This window comes from Cyprinus carpio, chromosome B23, assembly GCF_018340385.1.
Source record: "Cyprinus carpio isolate SPL01 chromosome B23, ASM1834038v1, whole genome shotgun sequence".
Classification (NCBI taxonomy): domain Eukaryota; kingdom Metazoa; phylum Chordata; class Actinopteri; order Cypriniformes; family Cyprinidae; genus Cyprinus; species Cyprinus carpio.
The window spans coordinates 16,000,414-16,011,559 of NC_056619.1; the positions used below are offsets into that span (position 1 = coordinate 16,000,414).

Sequence of the window (11,146 nt, forward strand, 5' to 3'; positions counted from 1 at the left end):
ATATATATATATATTTACTTGACTTAAAGTAGGATATCAGTACATTCATTCTTACCACTGAAGTGTACAGTTTGTGCAGCGGGACCTTCTTTTGATTCCTCTCGCTTAACATCATGCTGTCTCTAGTTAGGCTTTTAAATCCCTCCACAGCAAATTCGGTGGTGTTACAGTGTTCAAATAAAAGTGTGCATTTACTGTAATAAACACCAGCTTGTGTGACATGGTGCCCCCAAGTGGTGCAATATTTTGATGCTGCGCTTCCGAACCATAGACAGTAAAAAAAACACCTGTCCAGTGTTAATTGTACATACGGGAACTTGAAGTAATTGAGACAATGCAGTCCGCATTTGACAATCTTCCCTGGTGGGAAAAATGGCGGCTCTTTCGGTGGAATCGTGCGATTGAAAGCAAAACAAAAAAGGTAAGATTTAGAATCTTCACGTTTGACCTTTTGTTTTAATACAACTACATACATTTAATTGATATACAGAGTTCATTTAATACGTTCTGTTTCCGTGAGACGGAACATAAACTAGCTTTAGTGAGTCACATTAATAAACTGGCAGGCTGTACATTATCTTGTAACGTTATAGTTTTAGTGAAATCGGAAATTCCAAAACATCAGAACTGCGTAATTTATTGTACACACATTTCCCCTAACAGTACTGAAATTGCACTGAACTGTGACTTAAAAACAGAGGTACAAAACGAACCATGAATTTTGTGCACCGTTACACCCCTAAGCATTAATCACCAGTTAATTTCTGATACAAAGACAGCGTTCCACACCTTTTTTAATTTATAAGCTTAGTTTAATATAGGAATGCTTTTTTAAACTTGTCTTTTTGTTTTGAAGCAAAAACTTGATAGTATGCTGTTTAAAGTGCAGTACCAACATCACAGGAAGTACATAAAGCTTACTGGATCATCTTATGATTCTGTAATCAAGGATGGTGCTCCTGAATGGTGATATCTGGCTAATAATTGTAATATGGTTTATATGCATTTCATTGTTAATCACAAATCTTTTAAGTCTTTCCCCACTTTGATGCTCACAGATATTTTCTTTTATGAATATAATATGACGGAACAAATATAATGTAAAAGCAGAAACACTGCTTTTAAACACCAAAAAAAAAAACTTTTATTCTATATTCATTATTTCTCTTTGTCACCTCTTACACGTGGGTAGCTTAGGTTACTAAAAAAAGGAACTGCCCCAGATCAGATTCAGGATTTTTTTTTTTTTTTTTTTTTTTTTTTGTCAATTGCTGTAAATTGTCAATTTCAAAATCACAGAAAAATCTCTGAATTTGAGGGAAATGGTTAAGAATTTTTTGCATGATGGATGAGCTCTTTTATTTACATCTTTTTTTTCCTGTTCACCTATTTCTGTTCTGTAATTTCCATTTTGTCTTTTCAGTCAAGCAGAAGTTTGACATCTGACTAGCTGACGAGACTGGAACAGAAGTAGATGATGTTTTTGCTGACATTATTGACCAAAAGCCTGACTTTCTTTGGATGATAGTTGATGCTGTGGCTGTAGCACGTATGAAAAGATGTAATTATATCTATATGTGTATATATGCTATTGTACTAATTTTCTATTTGACTTTAAGACTCTCCTGCACACGCAAGCTGTCATCTTCAAATGAGACAGATACACCATCACTTCATTCAGTTGCATCATCGTCGGACACACAGCCATCAGACAGCGATGGTCCTTTCTTCCCACCTAAAAGAGCTCGTTCTAATGACCATTTGCAAGAAGCTAAGGAGGTAATATATGTGCTTTTGCTATATACAGTATGTGCCACTTGCTGATGAAATTGTGGGGTTGCAGGCTCGTCGCAATCCTTCTAAAATGTCAGTGTTGTTTTCTTAGATGATTTTACAATTTTTCTTTTTGTTTGTTTTTAAGCTTGTGAAAAGTGTTTTAGAAAAGCCTGCTGGGGAGAAGATATTTCAGAACACTGCCACACCAGTCAAGGAGGTACAGGCAGTTCATTATGTATGCTAATCAAGAGCAAGGATAATCACTTTGTGTAGATAAAATAGCTTATGTATATTGGTATATGATTATATAGATTTGTTATGGTTTGCGTTTTCTTTTTTGAATTTAGACTGGGACAGTGTTATGTATTCCCAGTTATTGCTGGTCTATCTCCTGCCACCACCTTCTAGCGGAAATAAGTTTGTCAAGATCAGTGTGCGTGAAGCTTTGGATCGCGTAGTAAGATTTCACAAGGTATGGTTACTCTTAATGTTATGTAGAACTGCATGTCATGCCTAGAATGCTTATTAATGTGTAGGTGTACATTATTTTTCGAGAATGTTTTTTTTCTGTTTTCAGTCCTCTTGCAGTTTTGAAGAAGTCCTTGGATCAACACAGACAACACAGCCCTACATCTTGACAGTTGGCACTTTGAAGAGTAGCATCCATTACTACTACATTGCTGTGGATGAGCGGCTCACCCCCTGCATGACTTAGTCCTCTCTCTCAGCCTTTGAAGTTCTCAATGTATTGATATTTTAATATTTCTGAAAACTATGCAGTGAATATCATGCATGACATGCTAGAGGGAGTAGCACAGTTAGAGATGAAGTTGCTTTTTGATTATCAAAGTTGTGTCCTTACAGTCTGCGAGCAACAGAATTTACTCATTTAACTATGGTTATTTTGAACGTAAAAACTGACCTACCGTGGTTAAGTTTGAAGAAGCTGGGAATGGGATGGGTCTCAATGCCATCCAGACATTTGCCTCATTAGAAATCTGCTTCTACTGCAGATAATAAATAGTGTTTTCTCCAGTCATCTCGAATGGAATGACTGTTCATCTGAAACATTTGATCTGTGAACACCACACGCTGTTCAAAGAACTCTATCCAAGAAATCTTATTCCCAAGCTTCACTTCATGATCCACTATCCCCGATGCATCAGTAAGATAGGCCCGCTTGTTCATGTTTGGGGGATGCACTATGAGGCAAAACATTGCAATTTTATTTTATTTTATTTTTTTAAGTGTAAAAAATTTCCAAAACATTACCAAGTCATTAGCACTTAAACAGTAGTAATATGAAATTGCACTAATGACTGAAATTCAAATTTAAATGATTTGTTCTTTTAATGCTGTCACACTGTTTTTTATGCATGCTGTATTAATTGTGTTTGTAAACAAAACATGAATTGAATATCTTTGTGGTCTGTTGAATTTGAGAAAATAAATCCAATTGGTTTGAAAGGTTTGTGTGATCTGTATATATATACCGTTAAATACAATAAAAAAAAAAAAAAATACTGAACATTTGTAAATTTAGAAATGTTCTTAATTCCAGAGTGCTAAAAGCACAATTAATCTTTGTACATTTTTAGAAGAAACCCATGTAGTTATTTTACTCCGTCAGTGTAAAAAAATAACCTTTTGAATCGGTGTATAATATTTTGATATTTTCATAATTAACCCATGTAGTTGTTTGTATTGTACACTTTTGGTGTAAAATAATGTACACTGTCCAGGGGTATATATTCAACACTTTTGAAAGTGTTACTTAAACATCAGGCTGGTGGGACCTATATATACAGAAAAGTGTAAAATGTACACTTGTGGAGTTAAATGAACACTGGGCAATTTGCTGAAATCATATTTACTTTCATAACTTTATTAATTTTAAGTAATCATTCAATAAAGAGATCAATAAACGAGCGAGTCAGCAAGTAAAACAATTTTTAAATTCTGCGAGCGCGCGATCTGTTTGGAAGACAGATGGAAGCGCGTGGAGATCAGAGGCGCGTAGTAAATGAAGATAAAATAAACCCACAAATTTATGATTTCTGTTATCATTCTACGCTTAACCCTGGCTTAATATTATAATTTAAATCGCGTTTTGATTGATCTAATTTCTGTATTTTAATAAATGGATAATTTGATGTGCATGCTTATTCTTAAAGGGGTCATATGCAATTTCAATTTTTACTTTCTCTTTGGAGTGTTACAAGCTCTTGGTGCATAAAGAAGATCTGTAAAGTTGCAAAGACTAAGTCTCAAATTGTTACGCCCTTTTTATTGTGAATGTATGTCTTGCACCTTGTTGTTATTTTGTGCTCTCCTCTGTCTCTCCCTCACTATCACTATCAGGTTAATTACCCCCAGCTTCCGCTCGTTGTGAGCATGCCTGAGACTGAGTGGAGAAGTATGAATGTAGTCTTCAGACGCTGCTAGGGAGGATCGCTTCTCCCCAGCTCTTGACTGAATCTTCTTGTGTCTGCCTATGCTACTAGCCCTGTTGTGTTAGGAATTTACTCTCATTTGTGAGTGCTTCCTAATAGTTAAATCTTTGCGAGGGTAACTAAAATGTAATGTGACTGATTCCTGTGGGTAGCTAAAAGGCACTGTGTGTGTTAAGTAGCTCACCTAACTTGTGTAGATGGCTAGAAGCTTTCCGTTTGTTGAGTTAGCCTGAAGATTAACTTGTGTATATAGCTCATTAAGCAACCATCTTGAAGAGAGTGAGTGCCTTATTTATTTTTAAATATCTTTTTCTCCTGGTTATTGATTAGAGAGGGAGCTGAGGGATTTTTTTGGTTGGTTTTCAACTTTGTTTTTTGTATAGGTTAGTCAGCCTCTCTGATCCTTAGCTGTGTTTTGTTTGTTATTTTAGGCTACGCTCACTCTGATTAAAATTCTGTTCATTGTTACAACTTACGTTCCAAACTTAATATATGACCGTTACCATTTCCTTTTAAGAAATCATGTGGAGTTTTCACCTAGGGGCTGAGGACTAACGTGTATTCTCTTTGTTTTTTTACCGCCTTTAATATTACTTTAAACTAGTTTAATTTATTTCTCCTTGTTACGCCTCCACAATACCTCTAGGGTCTAGACTATAAAGGAGGACGTAACACAAATCCAAAGAGATATTCTTTATAAAAGTTAAATCTTGTCCATTCCCTCCTAAAACGTCTCATTTAAACACGCCCCCACATGTCTATGTCACTGTGTGGGAAGAGTTGCATAACTGTTATCACTCTACTCTAAACCAGTGGTTTTCAAACCTGCCCTGGAGGCACCCCTGCCCTGCATATTTTGTATGTCTCCCTTGTTAGACACACCCAAATCAGGTCTTGCAGTCTCTACTAATGAGCTGATGAATTGAATCAGGTGTGTTAGATGAGGGGGACATGCAAAATGTACAGGGCAGGGGTGCCTCCAGGACAGGTTTGAAAACTAAATGCTCTTAACCCTTGCTTATTATTATAATTTAAATCATGTTTTGATTGATCTAATTTCTGTATTTTAATAAATGCTGCATTAAACGAATTTCAGGACTCTGTGTAGGTCATTACACTAACATCTGCAATGTTTTCATTGGAAAGACAGTTTTACAGGGTTATAAAAAACACCTTAATAATAATAACCATAAGGGAACGTTCTATATTTATATTTAGTTATTTTTAGGTTGTTTTGAAAAATAGCCACCCTGCAACGTTCTGGGAACATTATTTTATGGTTGCAAAAAAAAAAAAACTAAACATAACCATTATGGAAAGTTCTTTATTATTTTTAGGTTGTTTAAAAATAACTACCATGCAACGTTCTGGGAACGTTATTTTATGTCTTTTTACCACGCAATACGCAACGCAATGCGTAAAAACACAGTAAAAGTCGTTATAATCAGTAATTATTTCCCCACTGGATGCAACAAATGCCTTGTTTGTAATGGGTTTTATTGGTTTTGTCTCGTCAGGGAGATGGCGTCACAGTATGTTAAGGGGCGTAACATTTCCGTCACATGCTTGAGGTATTCAGCCAATCACAACGCACTGGATAGCTGGCCAATCAGTGTACACCTCACTTTTAAAAATCTCGTTTCAGAAAATCGGGGCATAGAGGAGCAACAATAATGTACATTATGTGGAAAATAATGTGTTTTTTTAACCTTAAACAGCATAAACACATTGCATTAGACCAAATACACAACATAATGTTCTTTTTTAGCAACATCATATGACCCCTTTGTGTCGATCATGGATCAAACTGATCCACCATGGCAAACAGTATTTGTAAAAAATATTTGTACCGTTTAATGCATTTGAGACGTTGTGTTTTCCTTAGTGCATAACTGACACGTCACAGGTATATTTTTCATCTGTAAATATTAGAAAGTCATGAAAATCCATTTTGCTGTCAGGAGTGGGCGAGGCTTACATGAGTGAACCATAGACTGTATAAAAACATGGATGTAGCGTAACCCGAAGATTCCTGAAGAGCGTTTCCCTTTCATAGATCACTTCAATGATGTGTTGACGTCACTGTATGGGAACACCTCTTGGTGTGACGAATGTCTGAAGCCCTGTACCATCCCGAGGCGATGGCTTGGGGCGATGTGTACGACCTGGACTATGAGGACAGTGTTGCACTGGAATTTTCTCCACTTCGCTCGCTCTCCCCCACTTCAGTGCAAGAAGTCAGCAGAAACTTTGTGGAGCCCATTGCTTTTACAAACAAGGATCTACGGCACACCCCGGAGGCCTGCAATGCTATGTACTTCGGCTGCGGGCTGTATGACAATGATGTATTGTCCACCACGGCTTCGGACTCTGAGGACATTCTGGCCGACACATGCGGTTCTCCCCTTTGAGCAGACTGGAGAAACACACCTCCCCTAATTACACTGAGCTGTTGGATGTGTTTACCCGCGCGGTGGATAAACTGGGGCTGGACTGGGAAGTGGATGCGGCCCAGGCCCAATCTCTATCTAAACTGGACAATCATTTCTTAACTAGTCGTTCACCTGCCCAGCCCAGTAAGCTGCTGCACTTCTTCCCGGACCTCCTGGAAGCAGCCTTATTCAGCACGCATCACAAACGCCACGGCCGCGGATTTCGCCACCATTGCTGACATGGTGGACTGCGGTTATGCAATGATGGCGCCAGTGGAAGAGACTCTAGCCGAACATCTCGCACCGAAATCAGCCGTGGCCTGGAAGTCTCGCCCTCTCCTTCCTTTAAAGGCGTGTCAAATCACATCTAACCTCGTCGGGAAATCTTACTTGGCTTCAGGTCAGGCAGCTGCCACGCTCCACACGATGGCAGTGCTTCAAGCCTACCAGGCGGAGCTTTTGAAAGAGCTCGACGAGGGGGATGGCATCAACCCGGAGGCTGTGAAGGAACTGAGACGGGCAACGGACTTGACACTACGTGCCACCAAGCATACCACCCGAGCAGTAGGCTGTTCAATGGCAGGGATGTGACGGTTGAGCGCCACCTTTGGCTCAACCTCACTGATATTAATGAAAAGGATAAGTCTTTTCTTATGGATGCCCCGATCTCTAAGGATGGGATGTTTGGAGAGGCGGTCACCATGGTGGTGGAGAAATTTAGGGCAGCAAAGCAGCAATCAGCCGCTTTCCACCAGCTGATTCCTCGCAGGCCCAGGGAAATGGAGCGACACCATGCGCCGGCGGCGCACTCACGTTCAACATTCTCACACCGCCAACGGGTCGCCCCACAGGAAGAGCCATCACCTATGGCACCCCCTCGTAAGGATTGGGGTCCTAGGGCTTATCCACCGGCTCGCCAGCACCAACGAAAAAGGCTGTAACTGAGTTTGACGGCAAAAACCTCTCATCCTCAGGCTCCTAACAGCAGTTCCTGATACTTCTGCTGTTCGTAAAGGACTGTGCCATCCACTAGAGAGCGCTGTTGGACTGCTAATGCGCATCCAATCTCTCACTGCAGTCCCCAGGTTCTAACATTGACTGTCTCCCCACAAAATGCGCTTCAAGCAGCATTGGACCAAGCTACCACTCTGAGCGCCCCCTCAGACACTCTGCGCACTTCAGCCTTCAAAGTTCGAGGGATGGCCCAAGGGCCTAGCAAAGATGGCCTGTTTATTATGGCCCACAAAGCTGCTGCTTTCTCGCTGGCAGCGGGGCCCGATGTGCATCCTTGTTGGAATAAATCCTGCCGTAAACACGCTTCAGGATTATAAACAACGAAATGCAGCAACCTTGACACATGTGTTTCCCGTTCTTATAGATCTGGACTCGCACGATGAGGGTATGATTGTCTGTTTCCCGTTCTTATAGATCTGGACTCATGCCTTCGCCACTTCAAAGCAGGCCGCACAGTGACGGTGAGTTTGTGCCCGCAGACTTTTGGGTCTAATGGCAGCAGCGTCCCCTGTAATCCAGCTAGGCTTACTTCACATGTGCCCATTTCAATGGTGGACAAAAAGCAAAAGGATTTTGACCCCGCTGTTATCCGCATCGCATGATTTCGGTGACATGGAGGTGTGTTCTGACAATAAAGACCTGGACAACCTTGACACATGTGTTTCCCGTTCTTATAGATCTGGACTCGCACGATGAGGGTATGATCACGACAGACGCATCATTGACAGGTTGGGGGGCTTTTTGTCAAGGATGCCCAACCCACGGGACAGCGAGAGTGGCACATAAACAGATTGGAGCTGCTAGCGGTCTTTCTAGCTCTCCAATATTTTTCAAGACTGGCCGTCATATGTTAATAAGGATGGACAACACAACGGTTGTGTTGTATTTGAATTACCAAGGAGGATTACGCTCCTGTCCCCTATGCAGGCTGGCGAGGAACATCCTTCTATGGTTTCAGAACAGGTTTCTGTCGATCTAAGCGGTTCATGTCCCTGGACACCTGTACTTCAGAGCGGATATGCTCTCAAGACAGAGCCTGGAGGAAGGGGAATGGAGATTGCACACCCAAACGGTGAGCTATATATGGCGAGCGTTTGGAGAGGTGGAAGTGGACTTATTTGCGTCGAGCACATCTACGCATAGCCCGCTATGGTCCCCCCCCCCAATCGCCCCTGGGATTGGACGCTCTAGCCCACGAATGGCCCAGAATCCTCCGATTCGGCTTATCCTAACAGTGCTATCCAGAATATAGTTGGACAGAGTGGAACAGCTATTGTTGGTAGCTCCGTGGTGGCCCACTCAGCCGTGGTTTGTGGAACTGATCAGTCTGTTGGCGGGCTCTCAGTGGGAGATTCCCCTCAGAAAGGACTTGCTGTCACAAGCACTGGGAATGATCTGGCACCCACGGCCAGCTCTATGGAGGCTGTGGGTGTGGCCTTTGAGCAGAGTGAGTTAATATGTCCCGGTCTTTCAGCAGAGGCCACCGAGACTATAATTAATTCTAGGGCAATTTCTGCGAGACGTTTATATACCTTCAAATGGAAACTGTTTACTACCTGGTGTAGACTTCGTAATATGGATCCAGCTTACTGCCCCGTCGCTTCAGTATTGGAGTTTCTTCAAGACCGTTTTTCAGAGGGAGTAACACCAGCCACAAAGTATACATGGCAGCCATATCAGCTAACCATGTGTACGTAGATGGCGTTTCAGTGGGCCATCATCCCCTGTTCTCTTGATTTATGCAGGGTTCGTGACAGCTGCGGCCTTTCCGCCCTGCACGAGTTCCATCATGACTGAGCTTGAGCTATGGTAATTTTGCTTTATGAAACCAAATCAAGTGAAAATAAGTCAGACTAAGTGAAATAAGCCTGGCTTATTTGGTAAACTTGTTTTATGAAACAGCCCCCAGGTTAAAACTATAGGTGCATTGTTTATTCACAAACTGATATCACCTACTGGCCTGCCATTTATAATACGTTTTTAGCCATTTTCACAGGGATTGTTTTGACAACATTGTCATCTGTTTGCGAAACTTTCCAAAAATCCAAAGGAAAAAAAACGTTTCAGTTTTTAGTACATTAAGTCTAAATGTATAAATGTGCCCTTAAAGGACATTATTCAAACTTTAGAATAAAAAAGTTGTAAAACATACTTCAATAATCGTTTTGTTAACAAGAAAATACTATTTCTGTTCTTCTTCAAATCTTCATGTTTAATTTAATGTTTTACTTGCTGTTCATTTGTAATTATTTGTGAAATTTACTCAGTTTCTGAGTGTAAATTATTTCTACACCTAATTTATTTGTGTATAAAATAACTATATTAGCATCCACATGATAATGTTCTGCTTATAATGAGCGCATTCTGCTGTCATGTCGTCTGACACTTCAAATGCTTTAGCTCTTTACAGTGTGGGGGATTCTGATTGGCTGTCAGTGTTTTTATCATTTAGCTTGATAAATTGTTTTGGAAGTGATTCATAATATATAATTCCTCTGCGTCATTATTGCTGTGTTTTGGACTTAAATATTTTCATAGAATTAGAATGATTATTAAACTTTTTTCATGGTGAACAATTAGCAATATTTAGGCTAACATACAAAGCCAGTAAGCCTTACTTAACAATCAAATTCATTCTGCGTATTGTATTACCATGTGGACTCTGACTGGATGGTGGAGAGGTACTCATGTTTATGTAATGATCTATTTAAATGAAGATATCTCCAAATATATTATCACTAGTTCTTTATGAGGTTGAAAATATCTCCAAACGAACTGGGACTCGTAGTTATTCTGCTTTTGATATCATCTCTTAATTTCTGACTAGTAATTATTGAAATAGTAACTAGTATCTATTTAAATATTACTACTAAGCATTCATTAGATACTAGTACTTATTTTTTAGATACTGGTACTTATTCATTAGATACTAATACTTATTTAATAGATACTAGTAGTTATTCATCAGGTACTAGTTCTTATTTATTAGACACTAGTACCTTTTGCAATAACTACTAGTAACTATTCTTATCTTACTAGTCAGATCTGCTTTTTTACTTGTCTTATGTTATGACTAGTCGAAATGGCTACAGTTGAGTTCAATTAAAAAATGTACTAGTAAAATAAAAAATCATACTAGTAACATTTCGAATAAGTACTAATATCTAATAAATGTGTACTAGTATCTATTAAATAAGTACTAGTATCTATTTAATAGGTGCTAGTATCTAATTAATGAGTACTAGTTCTTAATAAATAAGCACTAGTATCTAATGAATAAGTACTACTATCTAATCAATAAGTACTAGTATCTAAAAAATAAGTACTAGTATCTAATGGACAAGTACTAGTATCTAATCAATAAGTACTAGTATCTAAAAAAATAAGTACAAGTATCTAATGAATAAGTACTACTATCTAATCAATAAGTACTAGTATCTAAAAAATAAGTACTAGTATCTAATGGACAAG

At 39.3% G+C, this 11,146-nt stretch overlaps 1 long non-coding RNA gene across 3 annotated transcripts; it reads left to right on the forward strand.

Annotated features, from left to right (window-relative positions):
• Nucleotides 1-299: 299 nt before the first annotated feature.
• LOC109065306 lies at nucleotides 300-3,210 on the forward strand. Of its 3 annotated transcripts, none has more exons than XR_006158291.1 (6): nucleotides 300-421; nucleotides 1,424-1,561; nucleotides 1,639-1,779; nucleotides 1,922-1,993; nucleotides 2,124-2,248; nucleotides 2,354-3,210. It is a non-coding gene; the product is annotated as an uncharacterized LOC109065306 (long non-coding RNA). The 3 variants fall into 3 exon arrangements; XR_006158292.1 differs by having other exon boundaries at nucleotides 301-421; nucleotides 1,424-1,549; XR_006158290.1 differs by having other exon boundaries at nucleotides 307-421; nucleotides 1,424-1,549; nucleotides 1,620-1,779; nucleotides 2,354-3,208.
• Nucleotides 3,211-11,146: the final 7,936 nt, after the last annotated feature.